This window comes from Panicum virgatum, chromosome 3K (genome assembly GCF_016808335.1).
Source record: "Panicum virgatum strain AP13 chromosome 3K, P.virgatum_v5, whole genome shotgun sequence".
In the NCBI taxonomy this organism is placed as follows: Eukaryota; Viridiplantae; Streptophyta; class Magnoliopsida; order Poales; family Poaceae; genus Panicum; species Panicum virgatum.
In genome coordinates this window covers 23,494,109-23,511,125 of record NC_053138.1, presented here as the reverse complement: position 1 = coordinate 23,511,125, position 17,017 = coordinate 23,494,109, and the positions used below count along the sequence as shown (strand labels likewise).

At 46.3% G+C, this 17,017-nt stretch overlaps 1 pseudogene; it reads left to right on the top strand.

The window, feature by feature from the left end:
- Positions 1-14,157: 14,157 nt before the first annotated feature.
- On the top strand, positions 14,158-15,069 carry LOC120700740 (annotated as a pseudogene).
- The last annotated feature ends 1,948 nt before the right edge of the window (positions 15,070-17,017 follow it).

The window sequence follows — 17,017 nt, the reverse complement described above, 5'->3', positions numbered from 1 at the left end:
GTGATGCTGCATGCGTCCGGCGGCGGCGCCTTTTCTATCCGCTTGCTTTCAAAGGCAGCTGCAGGAGCAGGATGGGTAGAGCCCGGCGGGAGGAAACGGCGCCTGCAGAGAAGGAAGGATCCGTCTCTATCCTCCCGTGCGGCAGTTTGACACGGACAAGGGACAAGCTAGCGAAAGCGCGAGGCGAATTTTCTTACTATTTGCTCTTTTGAAGAAACTTTCTTTAGTTAAATTGCAAGCCATTCTAATACTCATAAAAAATCAAAATATTTCAATCAAATTTATATAATAAAATACTAACATTTATGATACCAAATAAATATCATTAGATTTTCTTCATTAAATATACTTTCATAGTTTTGGCAAGAATCTTTATTTTGTAATACTAGTTTCTTCGAAGGATAACATCGTGAGAAAGTCTCCTAGTAAAGTCTGATGAGTGAGAGAGAAGACGAGACTTCAATTCCGGCCCGGAATCAACCGTGGCACGCACGCCGGCCGGGGCCCCACGAGCAAATCGGGAGGAAGAACTTGGAAGGGTGGTCGATAGACGATAGATATGGCAACAGCAAATCTTACTGGATACAGAGATCGATCTCGGCTGGTTTAAGGATAAGATAGTTTATGCGCCGCCGCCGCCGCCTTCCTGCGACACCTTCACGCGCGCGGTGCGGCGCACCTCGTCACCCCCCGGCACGCCCCGGGTGGGTTGGGTGGGTGGTTGGCCGTTGGCGGCTGACGCGCGCGCGCGCCGTCGGCGTCGGCGTCGGCGTCACCTCGAGGAGGATAAGCCGATCGAGCCCGAGGGAGCGCAAGCGCGGCACGGCACCGGGACGGCCGCGCCGAAAAAGGTATGGGGCTAGCCGCGCGCTCGTCTCTGCTCGGAGAAGATCGCCGGCGATTATTGGTGGCGCGGTGGGCTCGGCCCGGCTGGGCTCCCGGACAGCAGTGCCGGTCGTTCGTGGGTCGGCCTCCGCGCGCGGGCGGCAAGTCGAGATGAGGATTCGGTGAACTTTGGAAAGCCAGTCGGTTTTTTTTTTTGACTTTAAAGCCAGTCGGTTGGGCCCAAAAGGTTTGAGATGCTCGCGTGGTCCCGAGAGGTCTCGGCGTCTCGCTAGGTGTGGTACGCTCAGGAGAGAGTACTGTAGGACGGGGTACAGGATACTACCAGGTTGACCACTTCCGACGAGTGTACAGGAGCCAAAAGGAGTGACAAGATGATGAGAGGGTAGCACTGAAAATGACAAAAGGGTTTGGAAAAGAGGAGAGGAGAGAAGTCAGTATTGGGCCGAATGGGGGTCACATGGGCCAGACAAAACAAGCAGCTCTTCGAATCCATTGGGCCTGTACTCATTCGATTGGGCCTACAATTGTCTGAATACGCCTCCAATCTTGGGCCATCTCGCATGGGTCTTACAACCTATTACCTATCTTGGCATGTTTTTTTCTTTTTTCTGTTGGACACTAGGCACAACCGCACAAGTGACTGTGTGTAGTAGACAACTAGATGATTCCCCGTGTTGCTGCAGGATTTGAGCGAATCTTTTTGATAAATTATGACTAAAAGATATAAAATAAATTAGATAAAACACAATGGAGAGCATGTAGTATTATATTGATCAAGATTTGTTGAAAAATATGATTATTTACGGCCTGTTTCATACCATGCCTAATTTATTAGTTAGCTGAAAATAAGCACTAGCCAATCCATAGCTAAAATAGGAGCTAATTTTTAGCAACACCCCTTGCTACAGCCCATTAGTTAATCGAGAGGGGCTAATTCTGGCTAGCTCAAAGGATAAAAAAAAATTAACTATTAACCCTTCACAACTTTATTCAGGGCACCTAACTAATTAATTTTTAGCTTTCACAACTTTATTCAGGGCACCTAACTAATTAATTTTTAGCTTTAGCCAATCTAAACAGACCCTTATTACTGTATACACACGCAAAAACTATGATGCCCCTTTGCTCGCCTTCCCTATCGCTCTTTGTCGCCGAGCCACCATGAGCCTCACCAAGGATTCCGTAGCTTTCACACCTTCAAGGATCGTTGGCAACACCAACTGCGATATCATCAAGCACAACATTTAATCTAAAAAAAATCAAGCACAACATAGCAAAAAAAAAGGGTACGAAATTGAAATCTCGTCTTTCAAAAAAATTGAAATATCTCTGGAACTAACAGATATACGTGCACATACACGTGCACGTACACTGACCTTGCATGCTTGGTTATTGGTAGTGTTCCGAATGCCATCTTCAAGGCCAGTCATCTGCCAATGAAACTCGCGGTGCATGGTGTTGACGTCGTAGTTGTAGGCGTACTCTGACATGCTCTCCCTCGGATGGGTCTGGCCGAGAGCTTCGAGAGCGGCTTCGAGCAGGATGTGGCCGATGGAAACCAGCCCTCGGAGCGCACCGAGAAATGATACGACAGTCTTGTTCGTAAGACTCTTGCTGTAAGAGTCGTTCGCGGTGCGGAGGAAGACGTCCACGTATATATGCCCGAAGTGTTACGTGGACTGTGTCCTTGGAGATCCCATTATTCGCCGGACATAAAGTCAAGCTGCTAGCACTGTCCTGAAATATGCATGCATGCATGTTATCCCGGAGAAATTTTAAACTAGAAGAAAATGTATGCGTGTTGGTGCTATATATATGCCCTGATCTTGCCATAACCAAAATTAAACTTACCACGACTTCGGAGCTAGGGGTATGCCCCTGTATTCCTTGGCATACCCAAGATTTAGAAGGAAATACTAGTAAAGATATATAGATGCATCTCCAAGAGTCTTTCTAAAACACACTATCTAAATTATCATTTGAAGAGCCTTCTACATCAAAGTTGTTTTCTATATATTTTCACTCTCCAACAGCTTTTATATATCTTGTGTACACTCTAGAAAAGCCATCTTCGTTATCTATCTTTAGTTAGCAAGAAATACAGAACATGGGATGGCTACATTTGGATTACCACTTAGAGAAACTGTTGTAGGGTATTTTTCCATCAAAATCTCTATTCCTAGCAATGAGAGGAAAGATATAGAGAATCTCTTGGAGTTGCTCTTGTACTGTCAAATATGGTTCATTGGCTCAATACACAAAAGCTCACGAACCAAGCCTAAAAATGCAGAAACTTACGTCCCTCATGTGATCTCAACGCTGTGGAGTACCGCTCGTGTCCTGCTATGCGAGTCGCGTCCAGTCGGTGCTCGGTGCTCGACGGGACGGTGGCTCTCCGCTCGGATGCTCCCCCACTCTGGTGATCGGCAACCGGAGACCTGACGGCCTCGCGACCTCATGTCTTCGCCCACATGGGCCATGGCTTGCGTCCTCTCCTGCTAGCGCGAGTTGCGAAGATTAGAAGGTGGCTACCACCAGCCCACCGGGCATCGGCGGCCAAGACAACGACGTCCAAGGCCCTCCTCTGACCGGTGGCCCTCTTGGACCATTGTTCTGTAATATTGTTTAATTATTCATGTTTAGAACTTAAATTAGGGTGTTACAAACCTACCCCTTACAGGAATCTCGTCCCGAGATTCAGACGGGCTGGCTAGCAAAGAGATCAGGATATGTCTTTCTCAGCTCATCTTCTCGCTCCCAGGTATTTGCTTTGAAACTTGGCATACCCAGCCACAAATTCCTGGCTCCGCCACTGGCGATGGCTCGTATCGCTAATATGTAAACTTGGCCCGACATAGCTACAGCATCGCAGAACTGCCACTACTACAGATTTAGCCTTTTGTCCCGGTTCCAAACTGGCTTTTGTCCCGGTTTTGGAACCGGGACAAGGCTTCCGGGACAAAAGCCTCTCGAGGCTTTTGTCCCGGGTGGAAGAACCGGGACAAAAGGTGCCTGACGTTAAAAAATTTTTTGCACACCACGGGATTCGATCCCAAGACCTCTTGCCCAACGCATGGTTTCCTTGCCAATTCACCTAAGTAGTACATGTGACTTAGTATAGAATAACTTCCTTTTGAACTATCACGTGGAGAGGCCTTTTGTCCGGGTTGGTAACACCAACCGGGATAAAAGGGGCCTTTTGTCCCGGGTGGTAACACCAACCGGGACAAAAGGGTCACCCTTTTGTCCCGGTTGGTGTTACCACCCGGGATAAAAGGGTTGAGCCTTTTTGTCCCGGGTGGAGCCACCAACCGGGACAAAAGGGGGGCCTTTTGTCCAGGTTGGTGGCTCCACCCGGGACAAAAAGCCCCTGTCCCCCACGTTGGCCCGGCTAGCCGTTGGACCCGGGACAAAAGCCACCTTTTGTCCCGGGCCCAAAGGTAACCGGGACAAATGGCCTGGAAGAAAGGCCTATTTTGTAGTAGTGTGCCAAGCAAGTGCATGGAAAGATTAGGGCATCCGTTCTATGTAGTCCTTGGCTTCCAAAGAAACAATATTATCATAAAGGGGTACTTGTAGCAATACTGCTGTTTGCGAAATAATTAACATTATGTGTATCCCGAACAAGACCTTGAATTTTTTTTTTGCGAATAAACAAGACCTTGAATTGATGTAGTATACTACAAAAAGTAACATAAAAATATGCACACTTGTTTGTTTATTTATACACTTATTAGGTATACTCCCTTTCCAAATTATATTATAGTTCTTTTTGGTTTTGCCATAAGTCAAATTTCTTTGGCTTCAACTAGATATATATTGTGAAAAATATATTGATATCTATACTAACAAATCTAAGTAGATATTAATATTTAGCGGATTCAATGAAAATTTCTTTGACAAGTTTTTATAGCGGATTCAACAAACTAACTAATATAAGCAGATATTAATACTTTTTCTATAAATGTATTAGCAAAAATTAGATAAGTTAATTTAATTTGATCTATATTCCCTCCGTTCCAAATTATAAATTGTGTTTTTCCTTGTCTAGATATATAGATTTTACATTTTATTATGTATCTAGATAGGATGTAGCAAAATCTATGTAGTCAGATAAAGCCAAAATAACCTGCAATTTGGTTGCAATACAAAGATAGAGTAATTAACAGACAGTACGGGAAGAGTAGTAGCCCATAAAGCTGCCTACCAGGACGCCACCAAAAGCGCCGTAGTAGATTTTAAGGTACTGCGTCCAGATGTGTCTCCTCTCCTCAACAAAATGATTAGGTTCGACGAGGGAGCGCATCTCTTCTCCTCTTCTGATCTGGAAAAATTCTACACGGCAAGTGCACAACTTAAATAAGTTGTATACATGATTAACAAGTTAGTTAAACAAAACAGGAAAGCAAAATGATAGTTCTTCATTGCGAATAATTAGTTCATATAGAAATAAATACAAATGATACAAATATAAAAGAACTGAAATAGTCAAAAAGGAAAAATAATGATAAGAATAAAAAAGGAAAGTAAGTAAAAGGAGAAATGAGAAAAATTTCTATGCAGGTGAGCTGCATGCGCGCATGCATCAACTTTGGAATTAATGCGTCAGCATAGCTGCATGCATGCATAGAAAAAAAGAGAGGCACATGCATGCATAGATGTCAGAACATGTACAGAGAAAAGAGAGAAGCGTAGGTGTATACAGAGAGAGAAAAGAATAGGAGTGCGGGTGTGTACAGAGAGAGAAAAGGAAAGAAGTACGGAGAACATGCACAGATAGCGTGTGGGCCAACACCATAATTTTGTTTTGGGCCGATTCATCCCACTGCAGTCTACTGTGATTTTTCAGGCGATAGATTTGTGATTCTCGGCCGCATCCCTCCGCTTTCTTTCCTCTCGCGGGTACGTGGGCCCTAGCTGACAGAACCCCGCGCGCGCGCGTAGTCGCCGCGAAGAGGGCACAGGCTCAAGTGACCGAACGAGGGGGAATGGCCCGCGCGCGGGCGCTGGTCTGCTGCTGCTCCCCGATGATCATCGCGATCTTGCTTTTGTTCGCACGGGCCGTTGGTCATGACTGAATCGGCCCGTTGGTCACTCCGTTTCTCTGGAAAAAAAAACTGCGGCCCACCACCACCTATTGACCTGGTGTCGTAGTCATTCCTCCTCGACAGTCGACACGCACCAAAAACCTCTTTGCTGCCCAGCTTCTCTATTTTTTTTAAAAAAAAACAGTACAAACGGAGACACTTACGCACACTCACACTTATATGAATATACGCACACAAATCTATCTCTATGAGCATCCTTCTACTCATCCCGTGTTTTTTTAATTTTACTCCAAGTTCCTCGTCCTTCCCCGTGTGATCATCGAAACAAAATGGCTGCAAAGATGGCAACTGAGAACGAAGTAGCGCCAACAACCAAGATCAAATGACAAGTTAGAGACTTTGTAATGCATTTTAAATGTTTTGGGAGTCGGATGATAGTCCAAGATCAGGGACTCCAAAACATATTTTGAGAGTTCACGGAGCAATAAGACATCCCAGAACAAGATTCCTGCCTTGAAAATGCACGGAGTTTTGAGACCCATTTGATATATTCCGACAAGTTTGTGGATTCGAAAGTGCATTTTCAAAGTTTGGCGACCTAACTGACACCCTCAAAGAAGTTGAGGAAACTTGCAGGTGCTAGACTATACTGTACATAAGTAATTTGTACATGGGTATTTGGAAAACTCTTTTTTTTGAAGGACCAGGATAAGGCGCGATGGGTCGCGCTATATGTGACCGCGCGACCCTATCCCGTGCTCCCATGTCTAACTAGAGCATACGGAAGCACACCTCCCCTCTCCTCTGCTGACGAGTGCCCACGCATGGTTGGTCTCGGTTGGTCTCCTCAGCTGACGAGTGCCCATGCAAAGCGTGTAGAGAAAATATAGCTTTCGACTGACATCATCGCTGATGTCACCATTACGAAATAGACATATTATCTTCAAATGAGCATAACTCTCTCATCACACATTATATTTTAAATCCGTTTGCACCATTGTATTCTTTTCAAAGAGATCTACAAAACTAGATCCATATTTGGTATATTTTAAAGCTATTTTATACAACTATCAATTTATATTGAATATGTAATCACAACATATATACAACCTGTGTAACAATTTGTATTATATTTTACGGATCCGTTTTCAAATTTTATTTGCACCACTATATCTTTTTACAACAATACCTACAATATAAGATCCATTTTGATATGTTTTGAAATCATTTGTATAGAATTATCTACTTATGTTGACTGTACAATGACAATTTATATACAAATCTATAGTGCAATATATTTACATGGACAGGTAGCAACATATTTTGTACAATGCAATAGTTTATATTTATTAGCATCTTAAATTAAATAGATATTTTGTATCAACTTATTAGTATTGACTTATATAGCGAAAGTGTTACAACTTCTATTGCTTAACACTCATGAAAATATAGTAACAACTTATGTAGAGATAATGTATCAATTTACATAAAAGATGAATCACATAGAAAATTGTTATTTACAACTTGCCAGTGTGAATACACAAGCTGGTATCATAAATATATGTAGGTTGGTAAAATTATTAGTAAGAAGGGATGTAGGTTGATAGTCAGAGCATACATAAATTGATAGTGAACAATCTATACAATTTGATATCATAATCAATGTAGATTGATAGCACAATATCTAAAAAAGTTGTGTCTGGTATATTGAACTATATAAATTACCAAATGTAATCATACAAGTTGACATAATATTTGACCATAAGTTGCTACGAAAAAATCTTGAATACAAAAGTTTGCAACGTGAAAAAAACATAGTTGGTTTATGTTCAAACAACATATGTCGCCCGCTTAGTATCAACTTATGTTCTAGAAATATTATATGAGGTTTATGCAATATATGTTCGGCATTAACTTAGGTGGAGATTTTTGAACTAATCATATAGAGAAGATGTGTGAACTTTTGTTATATATCTAGTATCAAATTTATGTACAAAATCTTGTAGCAACTTATATGTAGACATAATATATCAACTATGTTGTATATCTAGGGATCAAACTTAACTAGAGATTTGTACTAACAAATATCAAATATAAGTTACTACTTCTATATGTATAAGTTGCATTGTGGGATCATGTATAAGATCATCGACACCAACCGAATCAAGGTATAATTTGCACAGAAAAAAGAGAGATAAGTGGCATAGAATGATCAGTACTTAAAAGAAGAAATACTAAATAAGCATAAAACAATGGTCATTGCACGAGTAATGTAGAGAAAAATTTTACAACTTCTATTTGTCACCACTTATAAAAATATAATGTAACAAATTATATAGAGACAGTGTATCAACTTATGAAGTAAATATTGGCAAGTTATCTACAGTAACATAGTTTAACTCCTCCCATCCCTGACATTGCTCTCGTCTTCCTCCTCGGAGAGGGGGCAGATTCGGCATTTTAAGTTCTCGCTTTCTTGCCATGCTGTAACAAAAAAAACTAGTAAACATACCAGAAATAGGTTATAGAAAAAAAAAGACATGCAGATTTTGGTAAAACAAAAGGGTGTGACATATTTGACATAAATTGACACATGACGTATAAAATTTGATACCTTAGACAAGTTAAATTGAGATTACAAAAATGATTAAGTTGATACAGATGTGCCGTAACTCCGAGATCTCAATTCCAGTCTAAAAAAGCACAGAACCTAGGTGTACCATAACTACAAGTAACAAGTAGGAAAAAGAATAACTTGATACCTCATATAACTTAACTTGAGATTAAAAAATTGCATAAGTTGATACAGGCGTACAATAATTATATGTGACAACATAATATAACTTGATACCTCATACAACTAACTTAATATTACGAGTTTCGTAAGTTGATACATGTGTACCATAAAACTTCGATATGTCTCATTTGTTGTCTAAAAAGGCACGCAAAAAAACTTAGACCTCATTGTTTCAAAGCTATTTTGAAAAACCTTGTCATGTAATTATTGGTCCTCTCTAGCAGCATTCCTAGGAGAAAGATTCCAATGAAGATAATCCTAAAATCCACTGCTACCAAATGTAATCCTTAAAAAAGAAATTCATTTTGCTGAAAAGAACAAGAAATTGCCAAACAAAAGCTGAATATGTGCATAGACTCTAATGTCATCAGCCCAATACAAAAAATGGTTCCAGTGGCAACTGAAAACAAAATAGGGCTAATCTGATTACTACCAGCCTGCTATATAAAGTCTAGCGAATGTGAGCACTGAGCAGGGAATCCATGGATGAGCCGCGTGGCTTCCGATCAGCACAAAATGTTGGGGATCCATGAAGCAAACATGTCGAATCTTCCATCGAGGTTTACTGACCGCTAGCCAATATCTATGTTGGCACTTTATATTGTAATTTGATAGTGACCTTGATCTAATGTTTTGACAGAGTTTACACAAAAAAGGTACATCTATAGCTCTGACACTATTTACATGAAAAAAGTTCACACAACTTGTCACACTGGTCCAGCTTCGCACCAGCACCGCCCCCCTCAGCTTCTCCTCCCCCTCCCCCACCGCAGCATCTAGACGGCGATTCACGGCAGTGAAGACGTCAGTGGAGGCGATGACCACCGAGAAGCTGGGCCACCTCTCCGAGCTCGGTGTCCGTTAATGCCCCAAGTAAGCTGCTGCCCACCCGAACACGCCCCTTGGCATCTCGATCTCTAATCCTTGTTCCCCGCTCTACACTGTGCCTGCGCCCCTTGCTGGTGATTTGCTTGTGAATGGACGAATGGATTTCGAGAAGAGCAAGTTAACGTGGACCTACTCAGCCAAGGAAACATGCTAACTGATACAGGGGAAGGGGAAGGTGTACCTGGAGGGCCACGGGAGATGAGTTCGCGGAGATCGCCGCGAGGGACCTGGTCATCTTCCCCCAAGGTATGAGCTGCACCTGGAACGCGCCGATGCCGTCGACAAGCACTTCAACTGCGAGTACCGCATGAGCGCCCCCCCTCCTCGTGCCCTTCGCCGCACAAATCCCCATCGTGCGCCGCGCTGCCAGAGCTGAAACAACGCAGCACCATGGTGAGGGGCGGAGCTGAAACAACGCAGCACCATGGTGAGGGGCGGCGGTAACTGTAGGAGGGACGAGGACTCACATTGAACCGCGGAGGATCGCGGGGAGCCACCCCGCTGGTCGCCGCACGCGCTTCTCGCCGCTACCCGCTCCATTGCTCTTCCGGCGAGCGAAAATCGTCTCCCCAATTCGCCTCCGCAATGAGAAAAATAGAGGAGGTACATGGACGGTTTGTAGTCGCGCAGGCCGGAGGCTACCTGGGCCCACGTTGGCCTGCTGGGCCGCAGGGGTCGCGCACTCCATCGTTGGCGCGACGGGTGGTCTAGTAGACTTTACATTTTTTGAAATATCTGAAAACCTCTTACATGTGAGTTTTTGCAAATTTTCCAAGGGAAAAAGGACCTCAAACGTGGCAACGCAAAAGGCCGAGTGCATAGGCGATTGGGCGGGCCTGACTACGCCTCCATTCTTGGGCCATCTCGCATGGGCCTTATAGCCTCTCTTGGCACGTTTTTTTTTCTTGTTGGATACCAGGCCCAAGTGGGGCGCACAAAGTGAGTGTGCAGTAGACAATACGCTTCTACTCCTACGGAGAGAAGCCATCGGATCTATGCCAGTCCAATCCATCTGAGCGGGTACCAAAACGAAGACACGTCTTGTTTGCGGTCAAGTCCCGCCCGCATTTGACGTGCGCGCCCCGCCTCCCCCGCGTCCCTTCCGATCGCGAGGGTGGCCGGCGACAGCCGCTGCCTGCCCATCTGTTGCACGCACCTGACCTCTCTCCGTGATCGGGCGCCGCGCCGCGCGTGTGAACGGCGGCGATGCGATCCGGGTCCCCATCCCCCACGCCGCGAGGTGACACGACACGACACGACGCGAGCAGGGCGCGCGCGGGGATCCGGTCCGGCGTCACGCGACGCTACCCCGTCACCACCCCACCCCACCCCACCCACCGGCCGGCACGCGCCACCCGCAATCCAGGTGAGACCTCCTCCCTGCCCGCTGCCTTCCACCGCCCCCCCCCCCCCCCCCCCCCCCCCCCCCGCGGTGACGCCGACCGCGTCCTCGGACCTCGCTCGGGGCGCCATCGGATGCGCCCACGACGTGACCCGCTGAGAAGGAGAGGAACGAAAGGGAATTTTGAAGATGCTGCCGCCGCGGGGCGGCCGATCGAACAGCCCGATCTGCCGACGCCGGCGCGCGGTGGTTGCGTCCTCAAAGGCTTTCCGGTGACTGATCCGTGCACGTCCCGCGGAGCCGCGTACGGAAAAAACTACGGTCCGTTCTGCGGCGGAAACGGAGCCACGCCTGCGGATATCGCCGCGCCGCGCCGTGCTTTTTGTTTGCCCACGATGGTCGGCCAAGTTGGCCCAAAGCGTGTTCGCCGCCGCAGCTGGTTGGCGTGGCCCGTGGGGAACCCCTTTTCCGGCCGGTGACACAAGCAAGTCAGGGCGCGCGCGCGGTTTCTCTTTGGCGCGGCGGCGGGAGGCCGGCCCGGACGCGGCCGTACGCGTGCAGGTGCGGAGGTGCCAGCGCCATGACCGGGCGCGCCGCAGCAAACCATGCGCCGTCTCTCACAGTCCGCCAACCATGTCGTCCTGTCAAGATCCCGATGTCCCCGTTGGTCGTCGTTACCTAGGATTAAGGATCCGTCGATTCTTACCAGGGAAGACGAAGACGCGCACGTATGAGCAGCCCGCGCTACCAGCGCACACGCGTGCAAATGCCCAGCGCCTATTGATCATATCGCATGCCCGCCTGCTGCCTAACCGTGCGTCCATTTATGCCCGGTGGCGGCGGGGTCACCACACGGTGGGCGCGCCGAGCTCAACCGGCCCGACGGCGGGAAGGGCCGGCGGCGAGGATTGGAGGGTGTGGGGCGGTGCGCCCATGCCGCGACACCAAACACGCGGGCCGGATCCACCACGCACCTCGTAGTTATCGGCAAATCCCTCAGGCAAGTGACAGGGCATCGGCCGGAGGAAGCAGCGCGTTGATGGCAAGAAAGCTACGGCCGGCGGCGGCAGCGGCAGCGCACCGCCTCGGCCGGCGCGTGATTTATTCCAGCATCAAGATTCAAGGGTGGGTGGATGGATGGATGCTGCCGTTTCCTGTTGCATTGACAGTTTGGCACATGCCAGGGGTTCTTTCTGGTGCTCGCAGGGGGATGCTACACAATACAACCCCACAGCTGAAAGATTCGATCGACGACCATGCCCAACGCTTGCTACACGCTCGGTCGATCCAGTCGGCGCCTAACCAAGGACAAAAGACCGTCCTGCTCCTCGCCGCGGAACGAGCTATTAATGCGCCGCACGCCCAGTTCGAGTCGCCCCCTCCAATCTCCGATCATGGTGGTGCGGCTGATGAAACAGTGCCGGACGGGAATCGTTGCCGCGGCCATGTACTGTCATCAAGGCACGAACTCATGGTCATCTCGCCAACCTGACCTAAATGCGAGAGGCGGCAGGAGTTAATACGGACAGGCGAACATGGCTAGGACCAGGGACTATAGGAGCATGCATACGGGGTACGTCAAGTTCAATCCTTGGCTGCATCAGCTGACGCAGGCGTACGCGAACGTATGAGAAGTCACGCCGGAGTGCGTGAAGCTCTAGCTACCGGTACTGCACCAGGACCTGCTGCCGCCGTACGGGCCTCCTGCCCCTGGGATCGACGACAGATCGCGCCCTGGCCCTTGGGAACGCACGCACGAACGGGACAAGCGGAGCGGGCTAGGGGGCAAAAGAAAATGGCGTCAAATCAGCGCTGCCATGGCGTGAGAAAAGCACGAGGGCAAGAGGATGGCCTTGTTTGGTTTTAGTGCTAGCGTGTGCTACGAAATTTTGACTGCTAATTATAATATTAAATAAAGTCAGTTTACAAAACCAACTTTAAAATCTCTACGCTAGAAACTCCGAAGAATCTAATAAGATCTTCAAACACGTGATTAGAGGATGGTTACTGTGGCATTACTGTAGCTAATCATCGATTAATTACTATCATTAGATTTGTCGCGAAAAATTATATCCATCTCTAAAAAAATTTTATAAGTAGATTATATTTAGTACTCTATGTATGTATGATTTTTTTGTCGAGAAACATGGGTTAAGAAACTGTACCGCGTTCCAAACAGGGCCGATGCATGGGAGATTGTACTTCACGGCACCCTCCTGCTGCCCCGTCAGACCCATGTCAAAATACAGGGAGGCCCCTGTTGCACGCTGACTGGTGCTGGTGCTGGTGGTGCTGGTGCCTGCCCCGGGCAGGCCAGAGGGTGGCAACGGTGGGCCATGTTTCGTTAGGTGTCAAATCAAGTTTGCACTAAAAGACGAATGCCTGCATGGAGTACTAAACGAAGTTTATTTGTAAAACCATTTTAGGAATGGATGTAACTTTTCAAGACGAATCTAATTAGCCAAGTTTCATCATGATTGGCTACAGTGATGCTACAGTAACCGCGCTCAATCATCTTCTAATCGTGCGTTCAAAGTCCTCATTAACTAAAGCAACTGCTACAGTACCATAGTTGTGGAGATAATTTTGTAATTAGACTTTATTTAATATCCTTAATTAGTGGTCAAAGCATCATTTCTCTCTCATCAAAACATTTTCACACTTCATCCAAACATGGCCGTGGTGTTTTTTTACAGGGTAGGAGTGCTTTGCGCTTGGGGTTGTGTTTAGATACGAAAAATTTGCGAAAAATAGAGTTTAAAAGCACTGTAGAATTTTTCATTTGTATATGGTAAATATTATCCTATTATGGGCTAACTAGGCTCAAAAGATTCATCTCGCAACGTACATCCAAACTGTAAAATAAGTTGTTTTGTTTACCTACATTTAATGTTCCATGCATACATCATTTGTTATATTTAATATTTTGATGTGATTTTTTTTCTAAAAAATTGGAAACTTTGGAGGAACTAAAGCCTTGGTGCAGTTACCGACAACCATGATGGCGGGCAACGTCGCCGGAATAGGAAATACTTGCCGGGGTAGCTGCTTGGATACGACAGTATGATGAGTTAATTCTTTGAACCCATTAAAATTTATACCAATTTCTTTAATGCCACTGAAAATTAAGCTATCCCTTTATTGCCATCAAAATTTAGTGTTTTATTCCTTCAATGTCATTCCGTTCAATTCTGCTGTTAACGTAACGGAACTGGCTTTCATCAAAACCAAAAACAATGGCGCCGACTTTCATCAAAACAAAAAACAATGGCGCTGGCGCCGCACAGAACGACGTCGTCCTCCCTGTGGAAACGGGAACCGCGCAGCCACAGAACAACGCCAGGTTCCTCGACCCTGACGAGTTCCGCCGGCAGGGCCACCAGCCCACCAGGTCATCTCGACTTCATCGCCGACTACTACGCCCGCATGGGCGACTACCCCTGTGCACCCCACCAGTGTCCACCCCCGGCTTCCTGCGCCGCCAGCTCCCCGCGGACGCGCCGTCACGGCCGGAGTTGGACGCGTTCAGCGCGGCGCTGCGGGACGTCCGCGACCTCATCCTGCCCGGCCTGACGCACTGGCAGAGCCCTCGCCAGCTGGCGCACTTCCCGGCGTCCAGCAGCACCGTCGCCGCCCTGGGCGAGACCCTCACGGCCGGCATCAACGTCGTGCCCTTCACGTGGGCCGCCTCGCCGACCGCCACGGAGCTCGAGATGGTCGTCGTCGACTGGCTCGGCAAGGCGCTCCAAATGCCCGAGACCCTGCTGTTCTGCGGCGGCGGCGGCACGCTTCTCGGCACCACGTGCGAGGCCATCCTCTGCGCCCTCGTCGCCGCGCGGGGCTCCAAGCTCGCCGACATTGGCACGGCGGCGCCGGCGGCCACCATTGACGGAGCTCGAGCAGCTCGCCTTTGCCGGCGAAATCCGCGCAGTTCCCTCTATGAATTTCAAATCCCTCACACTCGAAGCTCCTTTACCTCCCTAACTCCCTCCACGAGCCCTCAGACCCGAGCCCCGACCACCACCTCGCTGGGAATAGAGGATTTCCCGGCCGTCGGCCTCCATTACCGTTCAAGATGCGCCCACAGTGGAACTCCATCGTCCGGCCACCGTTTCTTTTGTCCAATGGCTCAAATCGACCCTAGGTGATGCAGTGAAGCTCATGCTCTCCTCGTTCTTGCACGTTCCCGTAGTTTCCACGCTCGTTTTTGGGTGCCGCCGCTATCGCCAAGCCATCGCCCGCTGCTGGCCGCCCCTGTGCCGCCCCAGGCCGCGCCGCCACGCGCCGCCGCCTCCCCTGAGTGCGTTGGCCGCGGGCCTGCACCGTACTGTGCCACCAGCCGCCGGCCTCGCCGCCAGCGGAGGCAGCTCGCCACGGCCGCCGACCATGACCGGTCCATGGTAAATCAAGAAGGGGGTAAAAAGGAAGGCCTTAGTCCTCTCTTTCACTTACACGTGGGGTCCATAGCAGCTTCCGTTATGTTAACAGAAGAATTGAACGGAATGGTATTGAAGGGATAAAACACTAAATTTTGATGGCAACAAAGGGATAACTTAATTTTCAGTGGCATTGAAGGAATTGGTATAAATTTTGATGGCATTCAAGGAATTAACTCCAGTATGACATGATCCTGACCCGTAACTTTTCGAAAACAAATTTAATAACAGCAATTAATTGATAATTAACTACAATGATACTACAGTAACTATCTTTTAATTACGCGGTCAAAGATCTCATTAGATTTTTCAAAATTTCTAGTGCAAGAGTTCTGAAGTTAATTTTGCAAATTGACTTTATTTGACACCGTAATTAGCAGTCAAAGTTACTATATTTTCTAGTCTAGTCCAAACCAAACAAGGCCCATGAGAAGGCCCCCACATGCACCGCCGTTGGACAGTTTTCTTGAAGCAGGCAAAGCAAACTGTTTCTCTTCTCCGTAGTCTTTCTGCATAGTTTATTAGAAATGTAGATGTAGGTTTAGAAGTTTAGTTTATATTTGCAGTAGATAGGTGATAGAATGGTATCGTTCATCTTTCGTATTTAATTGAATCCATTGCTTTGGCTAAACTGAGCTTGTGATAATAGACCATGCATCTAAAATTTATGTGCCCAGTTTCACCTAATTTAATTGCATTACTGGCTGCTATAATATGCAAAATATTTGCCTGCTCTATGTTGCTTTGGACATTATTGATCTCTTCTATACCAACTATGTACGGCTTACAACATTAACAATGCACATCGTTTGAGTACACAAATATTATAATTTTTTTTTGAGATTACACAGTATAATTATTATAAAAAAACTTAAAAGCTGTCATTCAGTGTTTTTTTCCTTTTCCAACTTCATCATAGAAAGTGTTCCCCGAAGACTATAGAGGAATTTTCATAGAAGGGGCATGGAGACTTGCAAGTTTTTTAAAGAGTAAATTGCATCTACCATACAATAACTTGGCTGATGGATGCAAATTGGTCCAACAACTTATAAATTATTCGATTTACTACAATAAAGCTAGGTGCATATTGACCCAACAACTTAGAAAATGCTTAATTTGGTGCAATAACTTGGTAAATTGGTGCATTCACAGTTCAAACATTACACAACAATGTATTTGCTAATGTCAGATTACAATAAAGAGTATATTCACGTTGGAACGTATAATTTGACCATAGATTTTTGTGTCACAATGGAAGCAAATAATTTTATTATCAAAATAAATTAATTTTGGTTTTATTAAAAATAATATATTATTTAACCACCAGCAACATATTAAAAGTAGATGAACGTCAATAATTTTTTAATTTTATAAATAGAAATTATTGATGGTGATCCGATTGCTACTTTTCAACTATGTACAATTTTTTATTAGTTCAAATTCAATCAAATTTTAGAATTATATTGTTAGCATCACTAAAACACTAAAGTCGATAAGAGAGACTCTGAAACTTTAGGTTTCTTCTGCGCTTTTGCTCATGTATTCAACAATCCTCTTGTTTATTTCTGGTTATTTAGCCCAGTTTTCCTTTCTAACGAATTTGGATGCTTTAAAATATATGTACCAAGCTCCTAAAAGGTATCAATTGTTTGTATCAACA